The sequence below is a fragment of the Aotus nancymaae genome, unplaced genomic scaffold (assembly GCF_030222135.1).
Source record: "Aotus nancymaae isolate 86718 unplaced genomic scaffold, 86718_ANA_hifiasm-v0.15.2.pri h1tg000007l, whole genome shotgun sequence".
In the NCBI taxonomy this organism is placed as follows: Eukaryota; Metazoa; Chordata; class Mammalia; order Primates; family Aotidae; genus Aotus; species Aotus nancymaae.
In genome coordinates, this window is record NW_026988418.1 from 4,053,278 (window position 1) to 4,066,406 (window position 13,129).

A 13,129-nucleotide genomic window follows, 5' to 3' on the forward strand; every position below is an offset into this window, starting at 1 on the left:
GCACCACTGCTAGAAATGCTGAAGGTCTCCAAGCCCATGACGGCAAGCCGCTGCCAGGGTCTCCAGCAGAAGCAGAGAGAACAATGGCTTCACCTCTCTTCCCACCATCCCCTCTCCAGGCTCACAATTTCCCACCTGTACTTCCCATTGACCAGATATGACAGGAAGCCAGCTGGCAAGAGGAGTCTGGGAAATGTAGTTTTCAGGGTCTAGCATGGGAAGGATAGAGTGGAGCTCAAAGCAAACAGGCAAATGACTAGTGCAAATACTATTGAACTGTTCGGTTAATGTGGGTACCTTAAAGGCCATATGTATTGGACATTAGTTGAAACATTCAATAGTATTTGCACTAGTCATTTGCTTTATTTCTCAATTTTCCCCTTTCTATTTAATAATAGGCCCTGGTTTCCTTTCCAGAATCCATATATTTCCAGGAAGCTAACTCCTTTGGGTAGAGCAGGGCTGAGCCAAATCAGGGCACTCAATCCACCGGCCAGAATGACGGGTCAGGGTGGTCATATGAACTAAGCCAGTCCAAATCAGAATGAATCTCAGGATTTTTGCTGGGAAGGCTGGCACATGGACTCCCTTTCCTTACTAATCACAAATGAGGAAACATGCAGGCCCTGGGAACTGTTGACAATCCTATTGGGACAATAAGGGGAATGAAAACCAAGAAGAAAGTAGCCTGGATGACTAAAAGATTGTTTTTTTGGCACATATGTAACTTACATGCCGTAGCCACTGCTTAGAGCTCCGGCATAGTTGATCAGGCACACACTCCTCTGGGTATTAATTATCTATCACAAAGCAAAACTAGGGTCGGGAGCAGTGGCTCATGCCTGTAATCCCAGCACTTTGGAAGGCTGAGGATAGAGGATCAGTTGAGCCCAGGAGTTTGAGACTAGCCTGGGCAACATAGTGAGACCCTGTCTCATTAAAAAATAAAATAAACACCAGAAGGAGGAGGACAAAAAAAAAAAAAAGAAAGAAAAAGAAAAAGAAAAAAACAACAAAAACAAAAACAACAAGAACAACAACAACAAAGCAAAACCAAGCAAGACCAATTTACAAGCATCATGGAAAACTCTGGAAGAGAAAAAAGTTCTATGGATCAGTCATCTTTCCCATTGTCATATCCCAGACGGCTCTCATGGTTTTTTTTTTTTTTTGAGACAGAGTCTCACTCTGTCACCCAGGCTGGAATGCCATCTCGGCTCACTGCAGCCTCCGCCTCCTGGGTTCAAGCAATTCTTCTGCCTCAGCCTCCCGACTAGCTGGGACTACAGGCGCGCGCCACCACACCTGGCTAATTTTTTATTTTTAGTAGAGACGGGGTTTCACCATGTTGCTCAAGCTGGTCTCGAACTCCTGACTTCAGGTGATCTGCCCACCTTGGCCTCCCAAAGTGCTGAGGTTACAGGCGTGAACTACTGTGCCTGGCCTTAAAAAATATTTTTTACTGTACCCTCAAAAAGAAATAGATTTTTTTTTTTGAGACAGAGTCTCACTCTGTTGCCCAGGCTGGAGTGCAGTGGTGTGATCTTAGCTCACTGCAATCTCTGCCTCCCGGGTTCAAGTGATTCTTGTGCCTCAGCCTCTCAAGTAGCTAGAATTACAGGTGGCCGCCACCACGCCTAGCTAATTTTTGCATTTTTAATAGAGATGGCATTTCACCATGTTTGCCAGGCTGGTCTTGAACTCCTGACCTCAAGTGATATGCCCACCTTGGCCTCCCAAAGTGCTGGGATTACAGGCTTGAGCCACCATGCCTGGTGGAGAAACAGATTTTACAATGCAGCCAGTACACACGTATACAATTGAAACGAAAAAAGTTTCATAGTAATTTTCATAGTACCCTTTCTATGTACAATTAATTCAAATTTTCAACTCCATTCAATTTTTAAAATAAAATATAAAAATAAGAAAAAAAAGCTAGTTACAAACTTCTAAATAATTTCATGATAATGATTCATGACCTGCAATCATATTTGAAACACATTGTCCTTAACCATGCCATTATCAATTGTTGTAAAACGTAACTCTTGATTGTAAGCATCCTAACCTTTACTAACTTTTCTGCTTCTTTACCCATATTCTCGGTCTTCCTTTATCCTGAGGGAAAGTCACAGTGTCCCAGCTCCTATCAGAGGCCAACCTCTCCCCTGACCTGTGCTTAGGATCCCAAGAACTTAACCTCTGCTTATCTCTCTCATTTGCATTGTCAATTTCTTCTGTCTACTGGAATATTTCATTTACTCACTTGCTCTAAAATCTGTATCTTAAAACCAAAACCAAACAAACAAATGAAACTTCCTCCTTTGGCTCTATTTCAACTCCTGCTTCCTTGAGTCAAACCAGAGTAGATATGGCTCAATGGGACAGGAAGCAGAACTGGCGTGTAGAGGTGAACTTGGTAGAAGGGATGAGAAGCTCAGCAAGAAGGCAAGTAGTGGGTGTGGAAAGGAGAAGAGAGAAGGCATGGAGACTGGTGTGACTGAATAAAAATCAGAAGTGGATTTTGACCCCAGAAATGCTTTCCTTAAGCGCATCTCTTGAGCCTCCTTCTGCTCCCTGGTTCCCAAATCTCTCTTGGAGCCTGGACTCTGGAGTTGGGTAAGTTTAGATTCAACACCAGTTCTGCCATTTCTGAGCTGGGTGACTTTGGAGAGATTACATGTCTTCTTTAAATTTTCTCATCTGAAAAAAAAATTCTCATCTGTAAAATTAATCTAATAAAACCTGTCTCATTGAGTTGGTTTAAGGATTAAATGAGATCAACACATTTTAGCTCTCTTTTTTTTTTTTGAGACAGAGTCTCGCACTGTCGCCTAGGCTGTAGTGCAGTGGCGCGATCTTGGCTCACTGCATCTCCGCCTCCTGGGTTCAAGCAATTCTCCTGCCTCAGCCTCCTGAGTAGCTGGGACTACAGGCATGCACCGCCACGCCCAGCTAATTTTTTTGTATTTTTAGTAGAGATGGGGTTTCATCATGTTGGCCCAGATAGTCTTGATCTCCTGACCTCGGGATCCGCCTGCCTTGGCCTCCCAAAGTGCTGGGAGCACAGGCGTGAGCCACCGTGCCTGACCTTTAGCTCTCATTATTATCAAGGCCTTCCCCAAGCCTTACACAAAACCTTACTCCCATCTAATAATATTACCATAGTGATCACTTATTGAAGAATTCCTCTGTGCCAGGCAAGGACCTGACAAACAGTTTCCAAGTCAAGAAAGATTCCCTGGTACCTTCTCATTACAAGGTTTTCTCCCTCTAATAACCTTTTATTTTATTTATTTTTTTGAGATGGAGTCTCACTCTGTCACCCAGGCTGGAGTGCAGTGGCGCCATCTTGGCGCTCTACAACCTCCATCTCCCAGGTTCTAGTGATTCTCCTGCCTCAGCCTCCCAAGTAGCTGGGATTACAGATGCCCACCACACCATCCAGCTAATTTTTGCATTTTTAGTAGAGACGGGGTTTCATCTGCACGCCTCGGCATCCCAAAGTGCTGGGATTACAGGCATGAGCCACTGTGTCTGGCCTCCCTCTAATAACTTAATGAACATTATATTATGGAATGCCTACTATGCACTAGAGAGTGAACTGGCTTACTTGCATTCATTCATTCAGTGTTGTTTTTTAGGTGCCCATTGTTAATTAAGTACCTACTATGGTACCAGGCACTGACTAGGTGCTGATATTACCATGACATATTTAGCCCTCAACCTTGAAGGACTCACAGTCTAGCCACAGTGTAAGTGTTATGTAATGAAGGTATGTATTTGAGAAGTTATTTCCTTGTGGCTTCCTTGGTCTAGCCAATCCTATCTTTGCCTTCACACCCCATCATTGACCATGGTTCTGATTCCAATTTTTTTTGGCTTGTCCTTGGAACCCTATCTTCAGGACACACTTTGAGTTCTCACTCTCCATGTGACCCCCAGGATTAAGAGATAAGGTAACTTTTGCATTCCGAATTTCTTCCTGCCTGGGATCCCCCTCCAGAGGGAAGGAATTTAGCAGATGTACAAAAGGTAGATGGATAGCTGGTCTGGATTTTAAACCATTATAGTTTCAACACTTCTCTGTCTTAATTCACTCATAGTCCCCTAATTGCCAAATCCAACTGATTCTTTGACCCTTTGTAGATCTTTTTTTTTTTTTTGAGACGAAGTCTTGCTCTTGTCACCCAGGCTGGAGTGCAGTGGTGTGATCTTGGTTCACTGCAACCTCTGCCTCTTGGGTTCAAGCGATTCTCTTGCCTCAGCCTCCTGAGTAGCTGGCACTACAGGTGCCCACCCAGCTAAGTTTTGTGTTTTTAGTAGAGACAGGGTTTCACTACGTAGGCCAGGCTGGTCTCGAACTCCTGACCTTGTGATCTGCCTGTCTCAGCCTCCCAATGTGCTGGGATTACAGGCATGAGCCACTGCACTCGGCCGACCTTTTGCAGATCTTTTGTCTCTTTCTCTCTTTGTGGTATTACATACAACTTTCTTTGTATCTTTCACCTCTCCAGCTCAGAGAGGTTAAGTAAATGGAATGGGGACTCAACTCAGTTCAGGCGAACTTCAAAGCACATGCTACAGACAATATTCCATGCTGCTTTCCAAAATGGACCAATAGTCTAGACCTATGCTGTCTAATATGCATTCATTAGCTGCATGCTATGGTTTGAATGTCCCCTCCAAATCTCAAGTTGAAATTTAACTGCTATTTTAACAATGTTGAGAGGTAGAACACTTAAGAGGTGATGAGGTCACAAGGTCTCTGCCCTCACGAATGGCTTAATGCATGGGAATGGGTTAGTTATGAAGGGAGTAGACTCCTGATAAAAGGATATGTTTTGCCCCCTCCCTCTCTCTGTCCCACATGCATACTTCCTCACCATGTGATCTCTTCTGCCATGTTATGGTGTGGCAAGAAGGCCCCCACCAAATGTTGAGCAAATGCTGATGATATGCTCTTGGACTTTCCAGCCTCCAGCACCATGAACCAAGTAAGGTCCCTTTCTTTATAAATTGCCCAGTCTTTGGTATTTAGTTAGAGCAGCAGAAAACTAAGATACTACATGTAGCTATTTAAATTTAAATAAAATGAAATTAAAACTTCAATTTCTTGGTTGCACTAACCATCTTTCAAATGCTCAACAGCCACATGTGGCTAGTGGCTACTATACTGAACAGCACAAACATAAAGCATTTCTGCCACTGCAGAAAGTTCTGTTAGATAGTGTTGGTTTAGATAAAGGTTCTGTCCTCTGACTTCCTTACCCTCTTTCCCTTTATTTATTCTCAGGAAGTGGACAGACATTGTTTAGTCTGTCTAATTCTCTACTTCTAATTTTCTGAGAAGTGTTACTCTATCCCCTACCCTCCAGCACACCTTCATTCATAGAGTTACAGTGGATACAACCATGTTTATGTATGACCCTGTCCCCCTCTCCACAACGTCCAGTGGTGGACATCTGGCCAAAGCTAGCTCAAACAGGAGCTCTTCCTCCCAGAAATTTGGAATTGAGCCTAAGAATCTAGTCACCTGATGATTTTTTGAATGGAGGCAACCTAGGACTCGTCGGTTACCATGTTTTATATGACATGGATTGGGAAAACTGGTCTTCGGAATGACAAAGCAATGACAAAATGGTTACACATATTGGGGAAAGTTGGCTCTAGGTGCTCAAAGGATGTGTCAGGGCTCTGTCTCCCTCTCTTTCTCCAAGTTCTGCCTTTCTCTGTGATGCCTTCATTCTCAGACAGGCTCTTTCCACGAAGCAAGAATAATGGCTGCCCTCAGTTCCTCATAGCTCAAGATCTCCAGAAGAAAAATCCTCTCTCCTACATCTATATTTCAAATCTTTAGGAAGGCTTTGCTTAGCTTAGTTTGGGTGATGTGCCCATCTCTTCGAAAACTGTGATGTTTTAGCAAGGTTTCCAAGAAAACAAAGCCTGAAGAAGGGATTAAGTGCTAACGCTTTATGTGAGAGGCACAGCCCTGGGGTAGTAAGAATTAGGAATAAGAGAAAGTGGGGAAAGAAGAGAAGCAATGGAAGGAAATGTTTGCTACTTCACAATGAGCTGTAGCTAGTCTCTTGACAGGTGCACCCATCTGGCCATACAGAATGTTTCTCTAGACAGGTTGTATGGAGAAATTGTATCTTGAAACAGCCCATTAGAGGAAGGAAGGAAGAATGGTTACAGCCTGCTCCTTCCTGTCTCCCATTCATTGTTTGCTCTGTGGGTAGCTAAATCCTCTTTACTAGGTTGCTTCATTGGCCCCTTCATTAGCTGCCCAGGAAGCCAAATCCCACGATTTGTGAGGTGGTGTTTTATCAGGGTCCGGAAGTTGCAGAAGCCATAGACTCCATGTTTGTAACTAGTTGGCCTCAAGCAGCAGAATTATGAGGCCTTGCTTAGATTTGGTCAGCTATGTCTGTCATCGAGGTGAACCAAGTGGTTAATTGTCTGGGAGCCAAATTACCCTGAGAGGCTATGAGGAGGCACTGGGTCAAGATGTGGGAGATCGCTGATTGGTCAGACTGGGTCATGTTCTTACTCCTGTGGCTAATGGGGTACAGAATATGTACTATGGTAGGAAGCATCCAGTTCTCTTTCCCCTCACGTTAGTTCAGATTCCCAGGAAATCAAACACCAAGACAGAATAAAATGCAATAAATTCATCATGAAAAACACCCGTGAGAGGAAATGGAAGACTGAGAGCCATCACACAGTGATGCAGGCCTGACCCTGAGTGAAGGACAGAGGGAAGGTGTTCAAGGTGAAAGTGTCTCAGGCTACAGTGAAGTTCTAAAGAAAGTTTGGCAAGGTTAATGAGGAGTCCTTGAGTCAAAGCCATCCATCAGAAGAGTATCACTTATCCCATGAACAGTCCTTTCCTAAAATCCCTGTTGGGCTGTTACTGGCTAGAAGCAACCTATGGGAAGGAACACCTCGGAGTAAAGGACAATGGATTTCAAAGCTCAGGATGGATTTCAGCAGCTGGACTGTTGGTAAATTACAATTTCCCCAGTCAGAGATCTGAAAAGTACATTCTCATGTCGACATACCTTTCCAGCCTAGCCGATACAGAGATGAAGAAGGATACATTCTACAATCTTTAAATAAAGAAAAAAAAAGTAGGCTGGGCATGGTGGTTCATGCCTATCATCTCAGCACTTTGGGAGGCCAAGGTGGGTGGATTACCTGAGTTCAGGAGATCGAGAACAGCCTGGCCAACAGAGTAGAACCCCATTTCCACAGAAAATACAAAAAATTAGCTGGGTGTGGGGGCAGGCACCTGTAATCCCAGCTACTTGGGAGGCTAAGGCAGGAGAATAGCTTGAACCTGGAAGGCGGAGGTTGCAGTGAGCCGAGATCGCACCACTACACTCCAGCCTGGGCAACAGGAGCGAAACTCAGTCTCAAAAAAAAAAAAAAAAAATACAGTGCCATTAGCAGTTGAAAAGGCAAGGGGTATTCAGCATGCGAGACAACAAATGTCCACCCCATGGCTTACAATGTTACATATCCAAACCTGAACTCATAAATTCTCCATACCCTGACTCTTCATCTGGAGACTACCATCCTCCCAGGTGTGGTACATGGGAGTCATATTAAACACCTTGATTTTCTTCTTCCTCAACCCCTCAATAGCCAATCAACGGTCAAGTCCTTTCAATGTTCCTTGGCAATATCACCTCAGCATTTGTATCCTCTTCCCTCCATTCTCATTGCTGCTGATGTGATCAGGCCTCACCCTCATTGTATCTTGCCTAAACTATTGTGGAAGTCTCCATATGGTCATTCTGCAACTCCATTCCATCTTACTCTTTTCCAGATTGCTTTGAAGCATAGTTTTTTTTGTTTTTTTTTTTTGAGACGGAGTTTCGCTCTCATTATCCAGGCTGGAGTGCAATGGCGTGTTCTCGGCTCACCGCAACCTCTGCCTCCTGGTTTCAGGCAATTCTCCTGCCTCAGCCTCCTGAGTAGCTGGGATTACAGGCACGTGCCACCGTGCCCAGCTAATTTTTTGTATTTTTGGTAGAGACGGGGTTTCACCATGTTGACCGGGATGGTCTCAATCTCTTGACCTCGTGATCCACCCGCCTCGACCTCCCAAAGTGCTGGGATTACAGGCGTGAGCCACCGCGCCCGGCCCTGAAGCATAGTTTTGATTATGTCACTATCTTTTGTAAAACCTTCTACCATTGGGAATGTAAAATGACACAGAAGCTATGGAAAACAGTATGATGGCTCCTCAAAACAAACAAACAAACAATTAAACATAGAATTACCATATAATCCAGCAATTTCACTTATGGGCATATATCCCAAATAATCGAAAGCGGGGACTTCAACAGATATTTGTATATCAATGTCCATAAAAGCATCATTTATAGTAGCCAAAAGGTGAAAGTAGAATGGTGGTTACCAGAGGCTGGGGAAGAGGGGATAGGGTGTTAGTGCTTAATGTATACAGTTTCAGTATGGGGTAATGACAAATTCTGCTGACAGATGCACAACGTGAACAGGCTTAACATCACTGAAATGTACACTTAAAGATGGCTAAACTGTTTAAAAGCAAAACAAAGAACTTCTACCACTCACTTCCCATAGCAGAAATAAAACCCAAGAGCCTTAATTTAACCATTATAATGTATCTTTCCACATGATTCTTCTTCCATTCCCTCTTATTCTGCACTTCCTCAACTGATCCCTCACTTCTTCTATTTGCTCTAGTGGCTGCCTACACATGGCATGCTCTTCCCTAATTCTATTCATTTTTTAAGACCCAGTTCAAGGTTCACATCCTTGCAAATCTTTCCCAAACTCCTGCTATTATTTCATATTAAGTGGAAGTAAGCGCTCTCTTTTTGAACTCCCGCAGCACATGAACTATACCTCTCTTTAGTGCTGCTTTTCTTTTAGGTCAAAGAAGGCACACAATGAGGGGGTGTGGCTTAAGGAAGTCCAGCTGGCCGTCTAGACAGGTCCCGTTACAGTGCTAGAACCTTAAGGAATTTACCATGATACCAGAACTGATCTTTAACCTTGCAAACTCAGAAACCTGATTTTAATAGTAAGCAGAGAGTTTAACTATTTCCTGGGGGCAGGGAAGGGGTGTCTTGTATTTGCTAAGCTCACAGAAACTTTTACATAAAGAGGAATCCAACTGATCAGTTGCAATGAAAAATACAATTATCAAGAGAACTGGACTCCTCTAGGTGGCAGATCACTTAATTCTGTCCCTATCACCAAGACGCTTGCTGGGTGAACATAGAGGAAAGCATGTTGATCTTAAGAAGCATTTTTAGCTGGTGCGATGGCTCACGCCTCTAATTCCAGAACTTTGGGAGGCTGAGGTGGGTGGTTCATGAAGTCAGGGGTTTGAGATCAGCCTGATCAACATGGTGAAATCCCGTCTCTACTTAAAAATACAAAAATTAGCTGGGTGTGGTAGCGTGCACCTGTAATCCCAGCTACTTGGGAGGCTGAGGCAGGAGAATCACTTGAACCTGGGAGGTGGAAGTGAGCTGAGAGCGCACCATTGCACTCCAGCCTGGGTGACAGAGCGAGACTCCTGGCTAGGGGTGGGGGGAAAGAAGCATTTCTTAGCTGAGGCGGTCTGAGATATTCTCATCCACTACAGAGATGAGATGGACAAGGAAATTCTAATGCTCAGTGGCTTAACTGATATGAGGCTTAGAGGGGCAATGGTTAGTGCTAGCCTTTGTGACTGCCTTGTTTTGGGCTGCCATGGCTGAGTAAGCCCTTTTGTTCACAGAATCTCTCTCCAAACAGGGTACAGAATGGCTGACAATATTGATTAGGTTCCATTTATTAAATTACAATCATATCTGCCTTCTTGAGATTCTTCTCATACGACCTGGATCAGAGTGTGTTTTTTTTTGTTTTTTAAGACAAAGTCTCACTCTGTCACCGAGGCTGGAGTGCAGTGTTGTGATCTCGGCTCACTGCAACCTCTGCCTACTGGGTTCAAGTGATTCTCCTGTCTCAGCCTCCCAAGTAGCTGGGACTACAGGCATGTGCCACCACGTCCAGCTAATTTTTGTATTTTTAGTAGAGGTTTCACCATGTTGGCCAGGATGGTCTTCATCTCCTGACCTCATGATCCATCCACCTCTGCCTCATAAATGTTAGGATTACAGGCATCAGCAACTGTGCATGGCCCAGAGTATGTTTTGTTTTTTGGTCATGTTTGTAAAAAAAGGTCTTGGTTTACCCCTACAGACAGCTAATTTCATGGCTGCATTAGTCTGCTTAGCTAGCAGGTTATGCTGCAGTAACAACGAAAACAATCTCAGTGGCTTACAACAAAGATTTATTTATTGTCCACACGACATTCCACGTTATGTGTGTCAGTTGTGGCTCTGCACATCTTCATTCTGGGACCAAAGCTGAAGAGGTACCTCTATTTAGGACATACTGCTCTTGTGTCAGAGGAAAGATAATATGGTGAAATCATAAGATAGCTCACAAATTTCTGCTGAGAAGTGGTTCATGCCATTTCTACTCACATTTCACTGGTCAAAAGAAGGTCAAACTTGATGACATTAGGGGGAGAAGTCTTTCACCCGAATCTCCTAGGGACAAGCTAGATAGCGAGGACTTTAGAAAGGGAAGCACAATTGCACTCCAGCCTGGGTAACGAGAGCGAAACTCCGTCTCAAATATAAAAAACAAGAAAAAAAAAAAGAAAAAGAAAGAAAGGGAAGGGCAGATACTATTGATAATACAGTCTACAGCAAGGACTAACATTAGGCACATATGTACCAGTTGACTGTTATCAGTTATAGCATTGATTATTAAAATACTGAAATACTCTAGTACTGTCTGGTAAGTAGCTGCTGTACCTCCAGGACCCTAACTGGATTTCTAATTCTGCTTGTTCAATGCTTGAGCACTATTTGTTGTTAAATATATTTAATATCATTCTTGCTAATTTCCCCTAATACGTAGATTTTTATTTATTTCTGAGGACAACCCAATTTCCAGGCTCTTGGAAGAAAATGGACTGCAGCCCCTAAGTGCGGTCAATACTTAATTACAACAATAATCACACTTCCTACACATTTTTACATTTCTTTGGTAAGCATAGCATATGCAATAATTGCTCAATACATACTTGTAGAAAGCTAATTTGTCTCTCTACAATCTCAACATACTATTTTCTTGAGTCTCCCTGTTTATAATTTTATGCCATTTCTGAAGTCTGAAAATGTCATTGTCATTATAAGTACTTTTTTTTTTTTTTCTGAGACAGGGCCTTGCACTGTCACCCAGGCTAGAGTGCAGTGGCATGTTCATAGCTTACTGCAGTAACTTCTTTATAACACTACTGCAATTTACAAAGTACTCTCACATTATTTCATTCACTCTCCCCACATTACCAAGAGTTAAGAATTAGATCTTTTTACAGATGAAGAAATTGAGACTCCCTGAAGTCAAGTGTCTTATAGTTATGTTTTGTTCATTTATTCATCAAATATTTATTGAGTGCCTAAAGCGCGATTTATTGAAATTGGATTTGAAAACAATTTTCCTGAATTTAAGTTAAGGATTTATTCCACTACTCTCAATTACTTTATCACCAGGGTTATAAACCCACAGGGAGTGAGTAACAATAGTGCGTAGATTTTATTGAGGACCCATGCAACACGTGTCAGAAAGGCTCCAATGTCATTTGCAAAATTCAAGGTTACCATCAGCAGAGGCAGTCATTCCTCTCTGTGCTTGTTACCTCATGCACTAACTCTTACTGTAGGCAATTCCATTCAAAACACATTTGATGACTATACCGATAGGTTTTGAAGTTATTTGGATTGGGTTTTGACAGCTACTAGCTGTGGGGCCTTACTTAGATCAAGTTACTTAACCTTTTTGAGCTTCAGTTTTATCATTTGTAAAATGGATAAAATCCTGATGCCTTTGGACCAATGGAAATGAAAGAGATAAGTGAAAACGTCCATGCTCATTGTAGCTGTGGTATTCAACTGCGTGATAAAGTTTTAAAATCTGCATTCAAATGAGAACAGTCTATGTAGAATTAAAGTTACAAGCGAACTATTCTTGCTAAGTACTGTTCTTTATTCGGGAGGGTATCACTTTACAGTTTGGTGTCAAATGCTCTCTTTTATGAATTTAAGGCGCCAGTAGCTGTTTACCTGAACAGCATGCTTAATCTGGCACGCCAAGTCGACCTTCATCCTCCAGTTCTCCCCAAATTAAAAACAGAAATACACACACACGTCCCTACTTATTTCCTAAAATTCGAGCGCACACGCACACGCACACATCCCTACTTATCTCCTAAAATTCAAGCTCGCACCGAACAGAGTCACAGAGATAAAAAGCCCAGTGGAGGTCACCGGGCAACGCCTCCAGATCTCCCGAAAGGGGGTGGGGTCAAAACTCTCACATCTCATTCCGCCTCACTCTGTCGTCGCCCCTTCCCAATTCTCGCGAGACTTCAGGCAGCTCAGCTTCTGCGCGCAGCACGATACTGAGAGTCTAGGCCCAGGGAGGAGGAGGGGAAAAGGGGAGACCGTGCAAACGGCGTGGCCGCCATCTTGTTTGTGCCCCCGCTTCGGGCGCGCTCCGTTCTCCGTGACGTACGCTTTCCCCTTCCTTCCGCCGTGCCTGGGCCTCTGCATTGCCCGACTCTGCAGGAGCGCGGGGGCGGCTCCTGCTCTTCCTGGACTCCCGAGCAAAGGCGTGTGAGTGTGCGGGAGCTTCCGTGCAAGGGAAGGTGAGAGGGGAGCGGCGGCGGGGGGATGGGCAGCGCTTCCCGCCTCCTCCCCCGGAGACCTCACTTCCTCGCGCGGCCGCTGCTGTAGCTCGGTCCGGCCTGCTCGCCGCCATGTTGTGTTCTCGCCAACCCCGACGCTGTAGTCCCCGCCGTCGCGCTCATAGGGTCCGTGCGCCTCGTCGGCCCGGCCCGCGGGCTTTCTCCCATTGGCGGAAGGCGACGGCGGGGGGGCTCGCTCGTGATTGGTTGGTGGCGGGGAGGCCGCGGACCTGGCACCTTATTGGTCGCGCCGGCTCCGGCCTAGGGGGTGATGAAGGAATCTGAGGCTGCGGGGATGCGCGCGTCTTGGTCTAGGGCGGCGGGGGC

At 44.4% G+C, this 13,129-nt stretch overlaps 1 protein-coding gene across 2 annotated transcripts in view; it reads left to right on the top strand.

Moving 5' to 3' along the window:
• Positions 1–2,494: 2,494 nt before the first annotated feature.
• NFYC (nuclear transcription factor Y subunit gamma) overlaps positions 2,495–13,129 on the top strand; it is a 90,177-nt gene continuing 79,542 nt past the window's right edge. Inside the window, exon 1 of one of the 2 annotated variants that reach the window (XM_012439079.3) lies at positions 2,495–2,616. The gene's annotated coding sequence lies outside the window, so the exon portion shown is untranslated. Of the gene's footprint in view, positions 2,617–12,472; positions 12,732–13,129 lie in introns of those variants that run through there. The other variant, XM_064372226.1, reaches the window with a different exon arrangement.